Source organism: Nanorana parkeri, unplaced genomic scaffold (genome assembly GCF_000935625.1).
Source record: "Nanorana parkeri isolate BGI_ZX_2015 unplaced genomic scaffold, ASM93562v1 scaffold590, whole genome shotgun sequence".
Lineage (NCBI taxonomy): Eukaryota > Metazoa > Chordata > Amphibia > Anura > Dicroglossidae > Nanorana > Nanorana parkeri.
Window position 1 is genome coordinate 799,897 of NW_017306858.1, and position 19,246 is coordinate 819,142.

The following is a 19,246-nucleotide window of genomic DNA, read 5'->3' on the forward strand; positions in this document are numbered from 1 at the left end:
CTTTACGCCACGCACATTGCATGGTGTTGTCTTTGACAGCGAAAAAGTGAATTCTGCATATCACGTCTCTTGGCCGATTCGGGTCCTATGGTCTAGGGCCCAAGGATCTGTGTGCCCTGTCAATCTCTATGGGTGTGCCCGGGGGGTTGTCTAGGTACAGATTAAAGATGTCTCGGACAGTGAACCATTGCCAAGCCACGCCCCCATCCATGTGTATTCTTATTTGAATGATGGTATTCTATTTCTCCCAGTTTTCAGCATGAAACAACTCCTACACTTTGCCTCTATGCAGGAGTTTCCTATATTCATGACTGGTCAATGCTGTTTTCTCTCCTTGTGTAGGGTGAATGCTCTTGTATTCGCCTCCTATAGTTTTCTGCAGGTAGCCTGTACTGCAGCAAAGTACTCTTTCTGGTTTGGCCTTTCCTTTCCTCCTAATAACATTAGAGTAAAGAAAGCTAGCTGAAGCTTTGTTGGTATTGTTCTAGTACAGTTATGTGTTTGAATTGCCAAATTACTATTTACTATACTCCCTACTTGAAACTAACCAACTTTCATGATAGCCAAAAAAACAAACATGTTATGTCTAAATAACAGAACAGTTACTATTAACCTGCTGCATGTTGTTTTTTGAAGTCTGATATGTAGCAACTTTTCTAGTTTGTTTAGCCAGATGACTAAATCGATATTAGCAGGTTTCTAAAGATCATAACTGCTGAAGTTGTAGTTTGTGCAGTGCATCACTTGGTTTGCCTTCTCTGTGGTTATCTATCATGTGCATGCTTGTTCACTATCTCAGGTGCATACCACTCACATGAATATTCCACTGTCATACTTTATTTCAGCATTGTCAATGACCGTATTAAACTACTTGTCCGTCACAGCAGTGAGCACTAAAGGTTGTCAGTAAACTTTGAGTTTTGTCAGGAGTATCACAGCCTAATTACATGATTCAGGCCTACCAGATGTCCAATTTAACTTGAGCAGGACCAGCGGTCACCAAGCACTGAGTTAGTCCTAGCAGTGCTATCTAAGCTCCCTAAACCAGCCAACCTCCTACCAGTACCAGTGCCAGTCAGCCCATTTAGAGATCTGCTACCAGTCAACCTGCTACCAGTTCAGACCTAACAGCCAGCCTGCTACCAGTACCTGTCAGCCTGCCACAAATATGGTTCTGCTACCCTAGTACAAGTACCTACTGCAGGTACCAATTAGCCTGCTACCAGTTAAAGCCAGCCTGCTCCCAGTACAGATCTGTTATCAGCCAGTCTGCTACTAGTACCAGTCTGCCTCTGGTACAGTCCTTTTACCAGTACCACCAACTATCAGTATATCCTTCTATCAGTCCTGCCACCTGTACACCCTATGCCAGTCCAGTTACCAATACAGCCCACTTCCAGTGCAACTTTGCCACCCATGCTTCTAACTTCGAGCTCTACCTTGGTTTCTAAATACTAGTCTTTGGGCAGCCATCTCTTTCCTCTTCCACATCTGTGATTGTCATTGGGTGACCTGCGGGTAGTTTGCAGCAACTTCCAAACTCCCATCAGGGGGTCCCAGGTGGAATGCCAGCTTTATCTTTTAGACTTCACCCTCAGGGAAATCGGTGTATGGAGGGTAAGGGTTTTCGCCCAAGGTTCGTGACACTGTTAACTGTTTCCACACCCCAGAAATAGAAAAAAGCTTTTTTCCTTTCCTTTAACATATCAATGTGAAAAATATCTTTAATATTCATGTGATGCCGGGTGGTAAAGCTGTGATATTGAGATAGATAACCTTGAGAAGTTAATTCAAATCATTCTTAATTTAATTTAGAGTAAATTAAAGAAGAATTTTCGGTAAAGATTAAGTGTGTTCCTATAAGAGGAGCAGACTTCCTTCATATGCATAACCACAAACTGGAACGCAGTGTGGATATTATTTACTTCATTCTTCCATTACTGAAATAAAAGGCTGCCTTCCTTGCAAATGATTTTATTTTTTTATTTTTTCTAAAGTAGAAGAATTGCACTGGATTTTTAATTTCCTAACAGCAAGGGTGTAGTAAGACCTAATGCATTACTGTAGTTGGAGGAAAATGATTGAAGTGAACTTGGTTCAATGCTATTTAAGAGACATGTTGAAAAATAGCAGAGGAACTAAGCAACTTTTAAGTAAAGAGTTCTGTACTTATGTTTAATATAATTTTGAAACATTTTTTTTTCATGTAATGTTTGGACTTGGTTCATATAGAGGCTTGTTGATATTTAAACTATGGATGGATGCTGGTAGATTGAACCACCTGATGACTTCCAGTCATCTTTCAGAATGAAGCAGGGTGGTGAACGGGCCCTGAAAAGGTATCTAGTCTATCACCCTCTAGTGGAGTCTCGGTTCATCTCAGGGTTGTAGAATGAGTGTCAAATCTTAGGTGCAGCGGTCTTGGTACTCTAAAAGATGTAAGAAGTTGGTGGATAAATCTGTTTTTTAAAGCATGTAATCAAGACTAAATAATCAGTTTAGTGTTAAAATGTTTAAGGGATGCTGTCATTAAGCTAAATACTCTTCTAATGAGGACAGCCATTTTCTCACTAAGCGGGTGCGTGGTAATTCACAACAGTGAGGCATCTGGTCAACATCACTGCCAGTGAGGTGACTGCCTTGGAAGAATTTTTGACTGACTGCTGCGTTAGGCTTGTGAGAAATTTTCCTTAGGTGAGGTCTATGCCAATGCATAATTTCTGCCATGTTTATAAGAATGTCCCATTGCACTCCAGACTGTAATCCCAATTAAAATACTTTGGTGGGTGCTGTAATGCCCTGCAGATGGCAACGTGGACTTCAACCCATAGAAGAATAAGCCACCAGCACACTAGAGGTCCATCTTATCATCCCATCTTTATTTGATGTCGGATAAACATGGCATCACATCCAAATACAATGTTTTGGAACCTTATGTGATCCCTTCATCAGGCAAAGAGTGTGATGTCACGCTATCTTTGCCTGCTAAGGGGACCACATAAAGTTCCCAAACATTGTATTTGTATGTGATGCCATGTTTATCTGACATCAAATAAAGACGGGATCTTAAGGTGGACCTCTGCTGTGCTGTTGGCTTATTCTTCTATACATAGTTGCCATGTTGACCATACACCTTGCACATGGGTTTTGGGGGCATCAACTTTGTCAATGGAATCCCAATGCCCATCAATGGTAAACGATGCACCTGACCTTTTCAACGCACCACAGCACATATATGTGAATACTTTTATGTGCTGCAGTGGCGAAAAATTATTTAACTTTTACACTTAAATGAAAATGTTTTTTCAGTTTATGCATGCTTGGCCATTATAGTGCACTGTGGTCTTGCCTTGCATTGTTTTCTATATTAGCCAAAAAAATATGTATAAATTTACATTTCCAAATATGTTAAATATATGTGTCTTTTCAGCAGCAAGGTTCATTTTAGAGAACCGTTTATTTTTAAAAATATTTACAGGAAAAATGCAATACATGGCACATTTAAATAAGATGCATTTACTTTTAACAGTAAACCCTGTAACTGCTCTGTGTTGACATTGACTTCCTCAGACTTATGAATAGATAACCTTGCTGAGCCATTTAAAAGCCATTCTGTCCTCAACAAGCACAGTGGTCCATACTTAACATGTCATCCATAGAACGCCTGGATGAGCATCTCTGCAGATGATGAGATGACTTGGTATACATAAAATACATGTCTTTCTTCATGATAGAGGGGAAAAAAGAGGCATGCCAGTCATCCAAAGCTGTGTGTTTGGGAAAACCACCTTGTCATCTGAATTCATGTGTTGTCAGAGCGATAGTTGCTTAGCAGAGACTATAATGTGTATTATACAGCATTTTTTTCTCAACCTTTTTAACTGAGAAGAACCCCTAACATAATTTTCAGGTCTCCGGGAACCACTGCAAAAACCAATTAGTTGAGGTTCAGTGGGAAAAATGCCCAGGGCTGTAGCTACCATGGGGCGAGTGAGGCACTCGGCTCAAGTGCAGCTGAGAGGGGGCGTAGTCAGGACCGGCCTGGCTGCGCCCCTGTTCCCATGGCGAGCACAGAGCATCATTGGCAACAGGGGCGCTACGGGGCCAACACAGCCACGGTTCAGCAGGGAGAAGAGGAGCCACACAGGCTCCACCTTCTCCTCGGATCCCCACTGCTCTCCCCGTCTGTATAGGACTCTGTGTCCTCAATCTCTTTATTTCAAAAGGGAAATGTCAGGGGTCTTTTTAGACCCCTGATATTTCCCTGAAACCCCCCAACAGTTAAAAAAAAAGAAAAAAAATAATAACCCCCCCCCCCACACACACACAACTCCCCCATCAAACACACTCATGCACACATATTACTAGACATGTGCAAAGACTAAAAATTAGTTTTGGACGAAATGAACAGAAACTAAAAAATGTTTCATTAGCTTTGTCATGTGCGCTGTTGGAGGCGGGGCACATGATGTCACATACCGCACAAGTCTTTTGGGGGGCACAATTTTCTGTTCTTGCCTCGAGCGCAAAAGGAGCTAGCTACGGCTCTGAAAATGCCCCTTGCATTGGTGGTCAGTGGGATGAATGCCATCTTTTCAGTTATGGTCAGAATGCCACCCTTACAGACCGCTAAAAAGATCATTGGTGTCCTGCTGCATTGGCCCTGAAACTATGCAGGCACCTTCAGATGGGAGATCAACTAGCTGCACCATAAAGAACCCCTAGAGGAGGAACGCTATGGCTGCATAGAACTGTGGTTGAGAATGGCTGGTAGAGAGTACAGGAAAGAGCTCAGATGCCAGTGATTCTTGTATACAACATCATGCAATGTATAGATATTTTTGGGACTTTTATGTTTTTTTTTCTTGTTTATAACTATTTGTAAAAATATTGAGAATTTTGGAAGGCCAACTGGTTTAAAGTAGCTTTCCTGGGAGACCAGGTAGGAAAGTGGCAGATTAGCCATTTTGAATACATTTAATTGTAACAGTAGATTCTCAAAGTGCAATTCAGATAGTTCCTCCCTTCCCCGTATGACATTTGGTGACTTGCTAACGCTATATGTCACTGATGAAGATGATTTCTTTTTAGTTTACTTCTTGGCATGTGTCCCAGTCTAAGAACCGTAGTCACTCTGAACGTGGCTCTGTGGTTTTCGGAAAACCATGCACTGACAGAGCAGGAATGACACCTGGGGCTCTGGCCACAGAGTCTAGGGGCTGCACGTTTGGCGTGGGGGTGATAGAGGTGCAGAATCTATGAAGCACCTGGTATTCACTATAGCCCCCTGCAAGGTAGAATGAGTTTTGCTGCAGGACAGCTCCCAGGTTGCAGCCCTCTAACACACCTGCGCAGGCACAGCTGACTAAATACTGCTAAGGAAAAGAAGTAGAACAGAAGCGATTGAAACAACATGGAGATGCAGGATACTATGAACAGTTGCAGCACTGACATTCGGGCTTCAGTGACACATTGGGAAGGAGTCTGGTTCTAAAAGAAGTTATAGGATAACTGTGGTACAGGATACAATGGACAGTTGCAGTGCTGGGATTCAGGGTACAGTGACACACAGAGAAAAATCTCATATAACACAGTGGTGCGGGATGCATTGGGCAGTTGCAACACTGAGGTTCTTGGTTTAGCGGCACACAAGGAAAGTCTGATATAACATGTAGGTGCAGGATAGTTGTAGTACATAGAAAAAGTCTGATTCAACGTTGAGGTGCGAGATACTTGCAGTGCTGGTGATTTGAGGGTATGATGGCACACAGGGAATCTGCATTGCACAGTGGTTCAGGATTCATATGAAGATATAGGGTCACTGGTACACAAAGGGAGTAGTGCGTTGCACAGTGGTTCAGGATACACAAAAATACAGGGAACTCAGTGATTCAGGTAAAACCTCCAAGGTACTCAGGAAGCCGGTTTTAAAGCAGCACAGAAATCAGCAATACAGGAACGATCCACAGGGGTTACTTGGAAGCACAGGGGCTACTAAAAAGCATGGGGATACACCAAAGCACAGGGCTGCTTTGCAAATACGGAGAAAGTATACAAGGAACACGGGGGGTTCATTGGTTATTCAACTGACATGTTGCTTGAACTTCGAGCAGCAGGTGAACTAGCTCTATAAGGAAGATGCCAAGAGTAGATTGGCTGCATGCCTGCGACCTGCAATAGGCTGGAAGCTGAGCACCTAGGACAGAGGGAAAAATCTGGCATGGAAACATGGCACAGGTTAGTGTGACAGCATGTATTTCAAAATAATTGTGTTATTTTTTTTTTGGGGGGGGGGGAACGATATCTTAAAGTGACACACCAGCTCAACAAAAATTAAAATTGATTTAGATCGCATTTAAAACATGCAACTCTTGATTGAATAATTGCTATTGTCCAGTGCCGATTGAATGACTACCAGTGTCATCCAACCCACTACCTTGGAGCCCAGACTGTCATGGGTACACTCCCTGCATTTGCTCTTGGACTGAGCGGTGCTAACATATCATTACACGCAGGGCCGGTGCAAGGATTTTTGCCAACTCAGGCGAAGGTGCATTTTTCCGCCCCCCCCTCTCCGCGCGAACGCACGCGCCTACGCACGCCTTCTTAATAATATTATGTATTGCTGGGACTTGCAGTCCTGCATAGTTGGTGCTATTCTGCATTGCTGTATAATCATTATACAGCAATGCAGAATGCCACCAGCTATATATGACTAGAAGTCCCAGCAATACATTAAAAATGTAAATAATCAGGGGGGCGTGGAAGCGGTGCCATTGAATACAATGCACCGCCACGCCCCCTCCCGCCTCAAAATCGCGGCGTTTTCCAGCAGCTAATACACACAAATACATGAACACAGTGACACACACACACACACACACACATACATACATAAACACAGTGACACATACATGTACAGAGTGACACACACACACACACACACACACACGAACACAGTGACACATGCATAAACACAGTGACACACACACACACATACACACATGAACACAGTGACACATACATGAACACAGTGACACACACACACACACACACACATACATACATACATACATACATACATACATACATAAACAAACACAGTGACACATGCATAAACACAGTGACATGAACACAGTGACACACACAAATACATGAACACAATGACGCATACATACATGAACACAGTGACACACAGACACACATACATACATGAACACAGTGACACACACAGACAGACACACAATAGTACCTGCAGATCGGGACCAGGGGGCAGTGAAGAGAGAACGGCTCCTCCCACAGTGCGGGGACTCAGAGAGTGGTCCCGAGGAGGTAGTCTGAGGCTCCAGAAAAGGCGGCATGCAACAACAGTGCTGGCAGAGCGGCTTCAAAACGAGTACAGGGGGCGGGGCGAAGCTGAACTGAGATTATTGCAGCAGAAGCCCGGAGCCCGACGTCCACACCATCCATTACACCTATGTTTGCGGCTGTGCTATGATGTTTCCACCCCCTCCCGCTGGCGCCCTCTGTCGGCCGCCTGACCTGCCTTACAGTAACTAAATCATAGGTTGCCTCCCTGTGGACACCTAGTTTACACCTCTCCCCCTAGATTCAGTATATTTAGAGAAGAATATGGGGTATAAGGGTTTGTGGAGAGGTGTAAAAAACCATCCATCTGCCTTACGGTAACGCCGGCCTTGATTACACGAGCACTGCTCTGTAGGGATGCACCAATACCAGCATCACTATTGGTTGCTATACTGGGCATTTTCACAAGTACACAAACTCGTGAAAATGCACTGATACTAAAAGCCGATAACGGCTCTTTACATTTTTTCATTGATTGGGCTGCCATAAGGTCCTGCATTTGCTGGGGACCTCCCAGCAGCCTTCTGGGGACCTTGCAGCGCCTGTATACAGCGCACATCTTCCACATTCTGAGACTACTGACACTGCACTGACTCCGGGATCCACCAGGAGAGGAGGATGGAGGCTGACCGCAGATCATTCCTCCTCATCCCAACCACGGTGTCATGCTATGTGACTGCAGATCATTCCTCCCCATCCCAGCCATGGTACCATGTTATGTGACTGCAGGTCATTCCTCCCCATCCCAACCATGGTACCATGTTATCTGACTGCAGAGATTTGTAGTCCTCTATAGCTGACATTGAACTGGCCTGGAGGTTAAAAAGGTATGTATAGCGTATTTTAAACAATCCTGAAGGTGTGGGCTTCTGCTTAAAGGTCCATTCAAAAGCAATAATATGGAATTCGATAGATAGTGACCCTTTTTAGACATCTGCTCTTTGCGAAGATCCCCTGTAATTCACAGGTACCCACCACAGTCACTACTGTCATGTTCAGGCTAAGGAAGGTAGGCAGACCACCTCATTGAACTTTCTATTTACTTCTCTTGAGATGCAGTGTGGTCATTCTATGGCTAAAATCAAAATGGCATGTCTTCTGGGTTTTCTGAGTGATATCAATTTTAAACTGCAGTAGCCAATCAGTATTGAAATGTCAGTTTTCTGTTGACGTGGTATATCTAAAATTAGGGATGCACCGATACTGGTATCGGTGCCAATACAGAGAATTTGGGCGAGTACTCGTACTCGCCCAACTGCTCCGATACCTTTCCCAATGCTGGAACTTCCGGTCAGAGGGAGATTTCCTCTGACTAGCAGTGCGGCAAGGAAACATGGAGCCGGGAAGCTGGCTCCATGCTGATTGCCCCGGGAAGCCAATCAATGTTGAGCCGGGCAAACAAATCTGATAATATGGTGATGCGACCCCCACCCTGCAGACAAATCATGCCCCTCACATAGATCCTTAGCAGCATTCATTACCGTACCAGTCCCTCAGCCAGCTGGGCAGACACCGCTCTCCGGGATCTGCCATCTCCAGTGTGCACAGCGCCCACGTGATCGGCCCTCAGCCTGCTACTGCGCATGCACTAGGTGTTTGAATGAGAGCGCTGGGCAATCTGCACATGCGCAGTAGCAGGTTGAGGGCCGATCACATGGGTGCTGTACACAGGAGACGTGGGCAGATCCTGAAGAGCTTGGAGAGCGGTGTCTGCCCAGCTGGAAGAGGGACTGGTACGGTAATGAATGCTGCTAATGATCTATGTGAGTGGAATGAGGTGCCTGCAGGGTGTGGGTCCTGTCACCATATTGTCAGATCTATTTGGCCGGCCTCAATGCCGATTGGCTGGGAAGCCGGCTTCCCGGCCAATCAGCATCCAGACGGCCAAACAGAATGGAGTCGGCTTCCTAGGCAATCAAGAAGCCGGGCAGTGGGTAATGACACGCCACCTGGCTTACTGATTGCACGGGAAGCCGTCTCTATGCTAACGGAAGCATTGGTACTCGGTATCGGTGAGTACAGAAATATAAATATCGGTACTAGTACTCGATATCGAAAAACTGGTATCGGTGCCTTATCTAAAATGCAAGATATTTGTATACATTTATTTACAGGGTTATTCACAAAATGGTGAAGGGTTTGGAGAAGGCAGAAGTGAACAATCCAAGTCAAAATAGCCAATTTGGAAAATGTCTCCAATTCAGCTCACTTTCCAGTTCAGCTATGTTGTCCTAGATTGTTCCCTTCTCCTGCCTTCTCCAAACTCTCTTCACCCTTTTGTGAATAACCCTGTTAGTAGCATTGGATAGCGTAAGGACAAGTTAGAACATCCCCCATTTTATTATTTGCTATTTTATTTAGTATTTTCTTGCTGTCTGTTTTCCTTTTGGAGAAACTTTCCCCTATTTGTAAGATGTTACTGGGACAAGTAGTGAGCAGTATCTCCTTAGCGAGACATAGACCGCCCATACACCTTGCGATCATCGGGCAACACTTTTCGTCTGATGATCGAACCGTCGTACGATTTTCGGACGGCGGCCCCATCCTGCCCCGATTATCGCAAGGTTGGATCAGCGGTAATTAGAAGAAAGCACCTGAATGAATTGCGGTATTCGACTGCACGTATTTTCATCTGCGCATGTGCAGTGTAGATCGTACAAATTTTGACGTATGGAAACGCCACAAACCTTGTGACAATCGTACGACCGACCGAAGTTTTCTAACCTGCTGGTTAGTCCAAAGTCGATCGATTGTACAGTATTTGCGGTTGTACACTGCCCATCAACCGTACGAATATCGTACGAAAACGCGATTGCTTACGAAAATATTTGTAAGGTCTCTGGGCACCTATAGACAGCAATAAAAGCTAGGGAGTACTGCCCTACAGCTGCTATACTAGCCTATTAGCTAATTTCAAGTGATAGATGTGCAACTTAGTTCTCAGATCTGGCAGATTTAAAAATGTTATTCAGTCTTTAAGCTACCCGATTGCTTGGTCCTTTTAAGATCAGCACATACTTCGATGAGTCAGACATTTATGATTAACCCAAATAGTGAATTTATTTGCTCTTTACTACTAAGGATAAGACTGTATGTTGGTAAAATGATGCATACATTTTAAATGGCTGTCAAATAGAAATGATTTGGCCTATAAACCCTCAATAATGCATAATAATTCTGACGTCCGCATGCATCTTCCCTCTTGTACAGAATAGAAAAGATAAAGATTGTCGATTGGATCCCACATGTCAGACACCACAGCCATCTCTGTGACATGACTGTGCCACTGTTCTCTGTATATGCCAGGAGGAGTGGCTAAAGATGACTATAAAAAGGTGTATTTTTGAAAGGTCTGATGGAGCCGATCATGTAGGCATCGTGTGTTTACATGTTGGGAAATCAAAAGGTTCACTTTAATGTCCAGACACCTTACTTTTCCTGTGAGCAGGTAAATGTTGTGTGGTAGACATGGATTCTGATGTAACTTTCTTCTCCTTTTGATCAGTCATATATTTTAGTTGAAGATTTTAAATCCACTAGGATGGAAGCTGTTGTCTTCAATGATGGCAGATCTATATAGATCTGGCAATGCTACAATAAATGATCCAAGGAAGAAAATATACTTTAGTAGTTATCCAGACTACCTTCCCGGTCACCCAAATTTGTTTAGACGTTGATGTTTGATCTCTTAACACATTTTATGGTGCTTGGCTTCTGTAATTAGATTGGACATTGGTTATTATTATCCAATATTATTCAGCTTCCCTATGTTTTCAGCAGCATATTATTCTGTGGTGATTATTTTATAACCTATTCCCAGTGATCCATTTCTTGTGAGTAGCTAATTTATTTGCAGATTATGACTTTCTCTACTCAATATTTTAAGAAGCTGTAACCAATCTGCATCTGCTTTCACCTTGGATTTTGACACATTTTCTTGTTATTTAAATCAGCGCCTGTAGTATCAGTGCTTGTAGATACTGATCACGTTAATTAAACAAGCAATTTAATTAGGAAATTACTAATATCAAAGTTTTCAGCTCAGTAACGTCCTTTGAAATTTGCTGTATTTCTCACAAACATCCTCCTGTTTATCAGTATTGGTTGAAGTGGAATTAGGAGAGGAAAAAGCAGTTAACATATGTCAAATAAATTTAGAAAATTCAAATTCTGTATTTTATAAAGAGCAATTTGGTAATGGCATCCAAGAATGTCTGCAATTGTGCCAAAAGCAGAAAGTGTTGCAGTGTGATGAAAGGCAGTATTTTAAAACACACTGGCCTGCATTTTAAAGGAATGCGGATCAGGGTTGGAGCTTTGACAACTAGCATATTCTAAAAGAGAGGTCAGCAATGAGAGCCTCTGTATTCACTCAGTACAGGTTTTATAATCACAATTTCAGAGCCTTTTAGAAGATGATTATTTCAGCAGCTACCGTATAGGCGTTAAAGCAGAACTAAAATAAAAAATTAAGGAGTAGAGGTTTTTTTTGTAAGGAGAGACTTTGTGTATCTCTTTTGTCAAAAAACACTTTCCCCTGTCACCTAGCCTATTTTTTGTGTCTGTACAGATTATGTGGTGCATGAGCAGTGCAGTGTACACACTTGGTCCACTATCTGTAAGATGCAGAGAATGCAGTGGTTGCTTCACCACACATGTGCAGGAATTAAATCATCAGTGGCCATCAGTGTTTGAATAAGAATATGTCTGCTGCTAAAAAAGCAGCTGACAACATGTCGGTGATCAGGAGCTATCCACATTGGAGCATACAGGCAGTTTACCGGCCCGTAGAAGCGATCTGGTGACAGATGAGTGTTCAGAATTGCTTCTACTGTAAAGCTGGCCGCCGGCTCTACAAATGTAAACAGAGTCCCGGCGGCTGTTTAAACGGGTCTCCTGCCAGTAACATGCTATGTATGCCACTGGTTGCTTTGGGATAAATACATAAATCATCCATGTAGTGAGCTTGGTGCAAAGTTATTAACTTTAATGTTATTGCAAAGGACAAGGAGGCGATTCTTGCTTCTGGAGGAAATGAGGTTTAAAGTAGAACTGAAACCAAAACTTTGTTTTAGTAAGGAAGGGTTATAATCCCTGTCCTTTTTTTTTCTGCGTCCCATTGGGGAAATTTGCCTTTAACTTCCTGCCTGATGGCTACAACAGGAAATAAGGGGAAATCCCTTCGAAGATAAATAAATCCATGGTGGTTAGCAGGGTCACCAGAGCTAGTGTCCCTATTGGAAGAGTTCCCATCTGTTCCTGTTCTGAAGACAACCCATAATTTGGGGATTTTCTTTCACTTTTAGTGAGAATGGTCACTTAAACAAATGTAGAGGGTATCTCTCCCTAACAAAGACACACACTGTAATTAAACCCTAACAGGTATTCTAATTGCTCTTCACTCTATCTAAAACTGAAGAAAAAGTTTTGGCTTCAGCTGCACTTTAAAGGAGAACTATGGGGTTAAGTATTTTCCCCATAGTTCTCCTTAGGGTAACGGGAGGACACAAACTAGCGTCCTCCCATCACCCTAGGCTCAGTATACCGCGAGCTGCAGCTCGCGGTATACTGAGACGCCGCAGTATACCGCGAGCAGCTGCTCGCTGTACACTGAGACGCCGCAGCTGAAGCAGATCCCGACAATTGTGCCGGGATCCGCCCAGCTGCGTGACTGACGGCTGTACCCTCCCCCGTCCGTTCCGCCAGTCAGCGCTGGCGGATCGGAGCGGGGAGGGGGGAATCCAGCCCCTCCCCTGCCACGGCAGAGAGCCGTGACAGGATCGAGAGGTGAGCGAATGCCGGTATGTGTTCACTCACCTCCCGATCTGCTGAGCCGACCTGTGACAGTCACATTGTCACAGGTCGGCTAGAACTATGAGGTGAGTGAAAAGCACTCACCTCATAGTTCTCCTTTAACCTCAGCTTACAGAAAGGCTTCTTCATAGTAGGTGAAGTATTGAAAATGTGGGAAAGACTACCTCGGGTATTAGTTCTAGCTAGCTCAGTTGATTGTTAAAAAAGAAAAAAAAAACTGGGTGCATTCTGAAATGCACAGAATATTACTGGATATTAACCTTTATAAGTAATAACTAGGCATGCAACGAAATTGAATTTTTGGACTGAAACTGAAAAAATAAAATTGGTCAGGCCGAAACAGAAAATTATTTCCTTTCTAACCTTTTTGAATTTTTTAAAAATATTTTATTCATTTATTTTACTTTACTGCAAGGGGCTCTTGGGAAATATCCTCAATCTCTCTTTCTGCAGCCCCAGCACTGAATGAACAGACAGCCTGTATCCTGAGTGCTCCTGTCCATTCATAAATTGTGGATACAGTATGAGTTGCTATGTCCACAATCATGAATGAACAGGAAGTGATGTAAATCACTTCCTGTTCATTCATACTTGGGGACTCCGTAAACATACTACAGGTGAAACTCGAATAATTAGAATATCGTGCAAAGTTCATTTATTTCACTAATGCAACTTAAAAGGTGAAACTAATATATGAGATAGACTCATTACATGCAAAGCAAGATAGTTCAAGCCGGTATTTGTCATAATTGTGATGATTATGGCTTACAGCTCATGAAAACCCCAAATCCACAATCTCAGAAAATGAGAATATTACATGCAATCAATAAAACAAGTAGTGTACATAGAACAATATCGGACCTCTGAAAAGTACAAGCATGCATATGTACTCAGTACTTGGTTTGGGCCCCTTTTGCAGCAATTACTGCCATTACTTTTGCACGATATTCTAATTATTCGAGTTTCACCTGTATGTCCTCAATTATCTACAAGCACTCAGCGATCAGCTTAGAGTTGAGTGCTTGTACTCCACTCTCCATCCTGACTTGCTGTCACACGGCTCCAGCCCGCACAGCTCTCCCATCCTGATCTGCCTGTCGCAGAAGGCCGAGCGGTGCGGGAAGAGAGCTCAGCCTCCTGTGACAGCACTCTCCTCGGCGCCGTGCTCGGCCTTCTGACTGTTTCTCTTCTTCGCACTAAGTGCTGCTCTGTGTCCCCTCTGACACAGACCAGCGAAACTAGGGATGCACCACATTTTTGGCCAATAGATGGTACTTTTCGGCATTTTGCCCAAAGTACTATTTTCGTCCGATATGTTTTGGCGGCCGAAATTTCCGTGCATCGCTAGTGATAACATCAGAGATTGTTGATCAAAGGAATATCCAATTGATCAGGAAGGAATTTTTCCCCTGTTGGAGCAACTTGGACCATTCTTTCTAAGGGTTTTTTTTGCCTTCCTCTGGATCAGTTGTTGGTATAGGGTTCTGTATATGGAGATTTTCTATTTATTCATTCTTTTTTTTTTTTCCTTTTAGTTGAACTTGATGGACTTGTGTTTTTTTTTTTTTTTAACCCGACTATAAATCTATGCAAGGTTTCCTATATTGTATTATTCCATTGTATTTCTAGTGCTCACGTAGATTGAGTTGCACCATTGAAAATCACATACTTGGTGTTTTCCTGAATATGTCATGATCTTTATTTTATTTTATGTAAACATGCTATATGATCAACAGAATTACATTTCTTATGTTTTTATGTACAGTACTGCTAAATAAAATGATATAGTGTTCCCTGTAAATTGTATTTTTTTTTTTTTAAAGATGGATAAGTAGAATGGACATTGCAAAATTTTGCTCCTGGTCAGATGAAATGTAATGGTCCTTAAGAAAAATGTGCATCTTCTTTTTCCAGGACTAATATAGTGCCAACATTTTGTAACACATGCTTTTGTCTTTCTAAAATAATCAAAGAAACAAACCAAAAACTATACTGATTATAGTATGGTCTGTGTTTTTTGTTTGTTTTTTGCAGGTCAACGTGTTTCAGAATGAAGAAAATATATAAAAGCAAATAGCTGTTTTTACTGCTACCATTCCAACCTCTTTCTCGATCAATATGAAATACAAATGTACTACTAACAGAGCAATTGACAATCTAGCTGTTGCAGTCCAACTGAGAATGTGTTAAGCTGGTTATACCTTTAGCGAAGGTATTATGGATCTTTTGAAACCTTTGTGTATCTGGCTGGCAAAGCAGTTTTAAAAATTAGTCATTTTCTTCTGGCTGTCAGAAGCACTCCCTCCACCTTGATAATATAGTGTAAGATGTAATATGGAAGTCTATTGCCCTTTTGTAATTTTGCTATCTGGAATAATACACAGCCAGAGCTCATGTACTTTATATATTTTGAATGCTGATAAGAGACGCGTTTCCGATGTGTCTATAGAATGACAGAGGCCACACATTGAAAGATAATTGTTTCCCTGTGTGCTGCTATTTTGTTTTTAGTCACAGGAGCTTAAAAAAGCATACAGAAGAGTGTGAATGCAAAATGGTAAAACCGGAGAAAAAATGAATAGCGTACTGTACTATGTATAACCTATTTAATTACTTAATTGACCATGCTTTAATGGGATGCTCTCACACCTCCTGTGTAGCGATTACATTTATTTATTTTTAACTATAAATGGATTTGGAGTGTTAATGGCTTCCCGGCTGCTCCCAAAAGTCATTAGTGAAAGCTTCAATGTTGGAGGTGTGTTTCTAGGCCGCATCTTCATTAACCTAATGGCCTTTGATGGCAAGTCTGCCCCAGTGTCACATGGCACTGCATTTAAATGGACAAGTGAAAAATTGAACTTATTCTTGCTGCTTCCTACGCCTACTGCAGAAATTAACTATTAGGCGTTTTAATTGTTTGCTTTAGTTTGCAATTTATGTAATCATGGCTGAATTGTAATGATATATATTCTCATAGAATGCTTTTAAAATGCTGTCTCATGACCTCAGATATTTATAGCCACTGATACATGTGTGCCATATATCAAATAAATGTAATTTTCATGTAAATAGATATTCCGTTTGTTTCCACCTTTTACGCTTATAAATTAAGAATTTTAAGATTAGAAAAAAGTAGCTGCTGGCTGCCCCTGACACCTAAAATTTTGTTATTATATGCCAAGTGTTGTGAAATGTAGAAATCCAGGCATTTTTGATTAACTATGTTTGATATTGTACACTTGCTATGTGCAGCAGTTATGTCTGCACCTGGGCTTTGGTCCTGGATGTTTGGTTCTTTGTAACCTTTTTTTTCTTTTCGGTCCCTTTTTGTGTCCTTTTTTTGTTTTACTTTTTTTATGCCGCTTTTTTATTTATTTCCCTGTTATTCCTTTTTCTCTGGTGTGCTTACCATGTGCTAGTGCTGTGCTGTGCAACTAATGATTATTTTCATAATCGATTAGTTGGCCGAATATTTTTTTTGATTATTGATTAGTTGATTCAGCCCTACTACCGTGTTTCCCCGAAAGTAAGACCTACCCCGAAAGCAAGACCTAGCGCTATCTTCGGGGATTTCTGTAATATAAGACCTACCCCGAAAATAAGACCTAGTTCGGTGGTAGGTCTTATATTACAGAAATCCGCTAGGTCTTACTTTCGGGGTAGCGGCACATAAACTGAATTTTGAATCTAAAGATCGGCCGCAGCTCCCGCCCCACCCACACGCCCGCCCACAGGCCCGCCCACACCGCAGCCGGCCGCAGCTTCCGCCCCGCCCACACGCCAGACGCAGCTCCCGCCTACACGCCCGACGGCCGCAGCTCCCGCCCACACGCACGATGGAAGCGGAATATCATCCGCCGACACCGGGACCGGCAACAGCACGCCGCCTTCCGGGACCTCGTCCGGTCCTCCCCCAGCCAGGTAAGACATCCCCCGAAAATAAGACCTAGTGTCTTTTTTTCGTGCAAAAAAAAAAATAAGACGCTGTCTTATTTTCGGGGAAACACGGTATGTGCAGTGATTAACAGTATAAGCAGCGTCACTGTTACCATGGATACCCGCTGCCGCTATGTGCTTGCATGAGCGGCCACGTTCTCTGTTATGCATCATTACAGACTGCACAGTGACTAATTGCTGCCATGGTAACCCAGTTCCACAACACGTGTGTACGGACGGGTCCAGGCTTTGCTTGAGCTGTCAGCCGGTTTTATTGCCAATATGGCGCATGTGCTGGTGGGTGGGGCGGGGCCTGCATGTGAGCATTGGACTCTTCCTCTTCATGTCCAGTGTCCTGTCACCATGACACAGAGTGGCTGTTAACTCTGTTAACGTCTGTGACAGCGGAGCAAGCTTTTCTCCTGACGCGGCATTCTTTATTCTTCTGCTTGCTGGTATTTATACACTTTTATTACTTTGTTTTATCTTCTACCTTCCGCTTGGAACGAAGCCATAATAGAGTAGTATATCTGAGGAGTAGTATATCTTTTTGCTCTTGTGTTAAAATTGTTATTGGTGGGATTATGATGTAAGGGGTAGGTGGTGGGTCACTCAATTTCATTATTTGATGTATGTCTATATAATGGTGATGGCTTAAACATACATTGTCATTTCTGAGCCTGATTAAAGGGACCCTGCGTGGCCTTGAAAGCACTTGTCTGAGTGACAGCATTCGGCCATAAATGGACGTTTTCTTAATTCAACTTTACTTTGGTGTGTTGGTGATATCTCTACCAAGTTCTGCTACCAACGGTGCCACCCGTGGTCACTAAAAGCACCCAATTGTATCTAATTGGGGATATCCGATAAGGAGTGCAGCAAGACACCTCTTTGTGCTAGGGAATTGACTTCCTGAAAAAGTCAAATTTGCTAGCAAGTTTATATGTAAATTGCAAGTAAATAAAACATTTTTATGGAAAGGAGAAACAGTGCAACTAAGCATTTTAAATACTTGATTTGTCTGTGATTTTGTGTCTTTTACCTGCAATTTTTAAAAATGGTGACAGGTCCTCTTAAATGTTATAATATTAAAATTATACACATGCAACAAAAATCATCACCATATAAGAAAACACTGAGATTAGCGCAATATAAAGTAAATAAAAACCCATAACCAGCAATAGCCATCATAGCTAGAAAAGTCAATCATTCTCCTTTTTTGAGGCTGGATATGACTCTTCCAGTAAGAGAATAAGTACTATCCTTGTCGCACTCCTTACCGATATGTCCCTTGTAGTGGGGGGTGCTCGCAGTGACTGCGGATGGCGCTGCGAATGTCAGCAAAATTGTAGAAATGTCACCAGCACACCAATCCTTTTTAAGATAGCAAAAGCTTCATTTATTGAAGTTTTTTGTCATATGACCAAACAAGCGCTTTTGGGACCGCACAGGGTCCCTTCATCAGGCTTTAGCCTGATGAAGTAAGAGGACACATGTTGCTTGCATGCAGATTCTGCAACTTTGGATTCTGAGCTGCCTGTCTTCTGCAGATCATGGTTGAATACCTGTAGTGTTTTCCTGAAATTTCTGTAGTCCTACTTGGTCTTTTGTGACTGGCCACTCTGATTTAGGAAAGATCCACCTTTCCAATTCTGATCATGCTCAAGACTGCCATAATCTCAATAGCCAGCTTGATTGTGGATTTACAAAAATATATAGTATGTAATTTCTACAGGGCATATCATTTAAAAAAATATAAATGCCTTACACATTAACATTGTATACAATTCTTGGTTGGTCTTTAGTAATGACAGACAACAGTGGTTTCATGGAGAGTGGTGGTCTCATCTAAGGTAATCTTGCCCTGTTTAAATGTTCTTTCATTTTCCTGCAGTAGACTCATTAACACAGACATTATGAAATACAAATATGCCTGCAGATCCTTAGATGTTGGGCTCCTTGATGTTTGTCTGAGGCATAACTAAACTGTAACCTAAACGTTCCCTGTCCTTTTGCAGAGTGTCCCTAGTAGTTGTATAAATTTTTCTTTTTAAATTTCTCAGCACTTAACCTTTTGGATTTTAAAGTCCAGTTTTTTTTCCATTGAATGCGCTAACCCCCCCCA

General features: G+C 42.4%; 1 protein-coding gene across 1 annotated transcript in view; it reads left to right on the forward strand.

Annotated features, from left to right (window-relative positions):
• Positions 1-19,246, forward strand: part of LOC108792007 (solute carrier family 22 member 15-like) — a 217,932-nt gene that overhangs the window by 87,757 nt on the left and 110,929 nt on the right. The gene's annotated exons all lie outside the window — the stretch shown is intronic.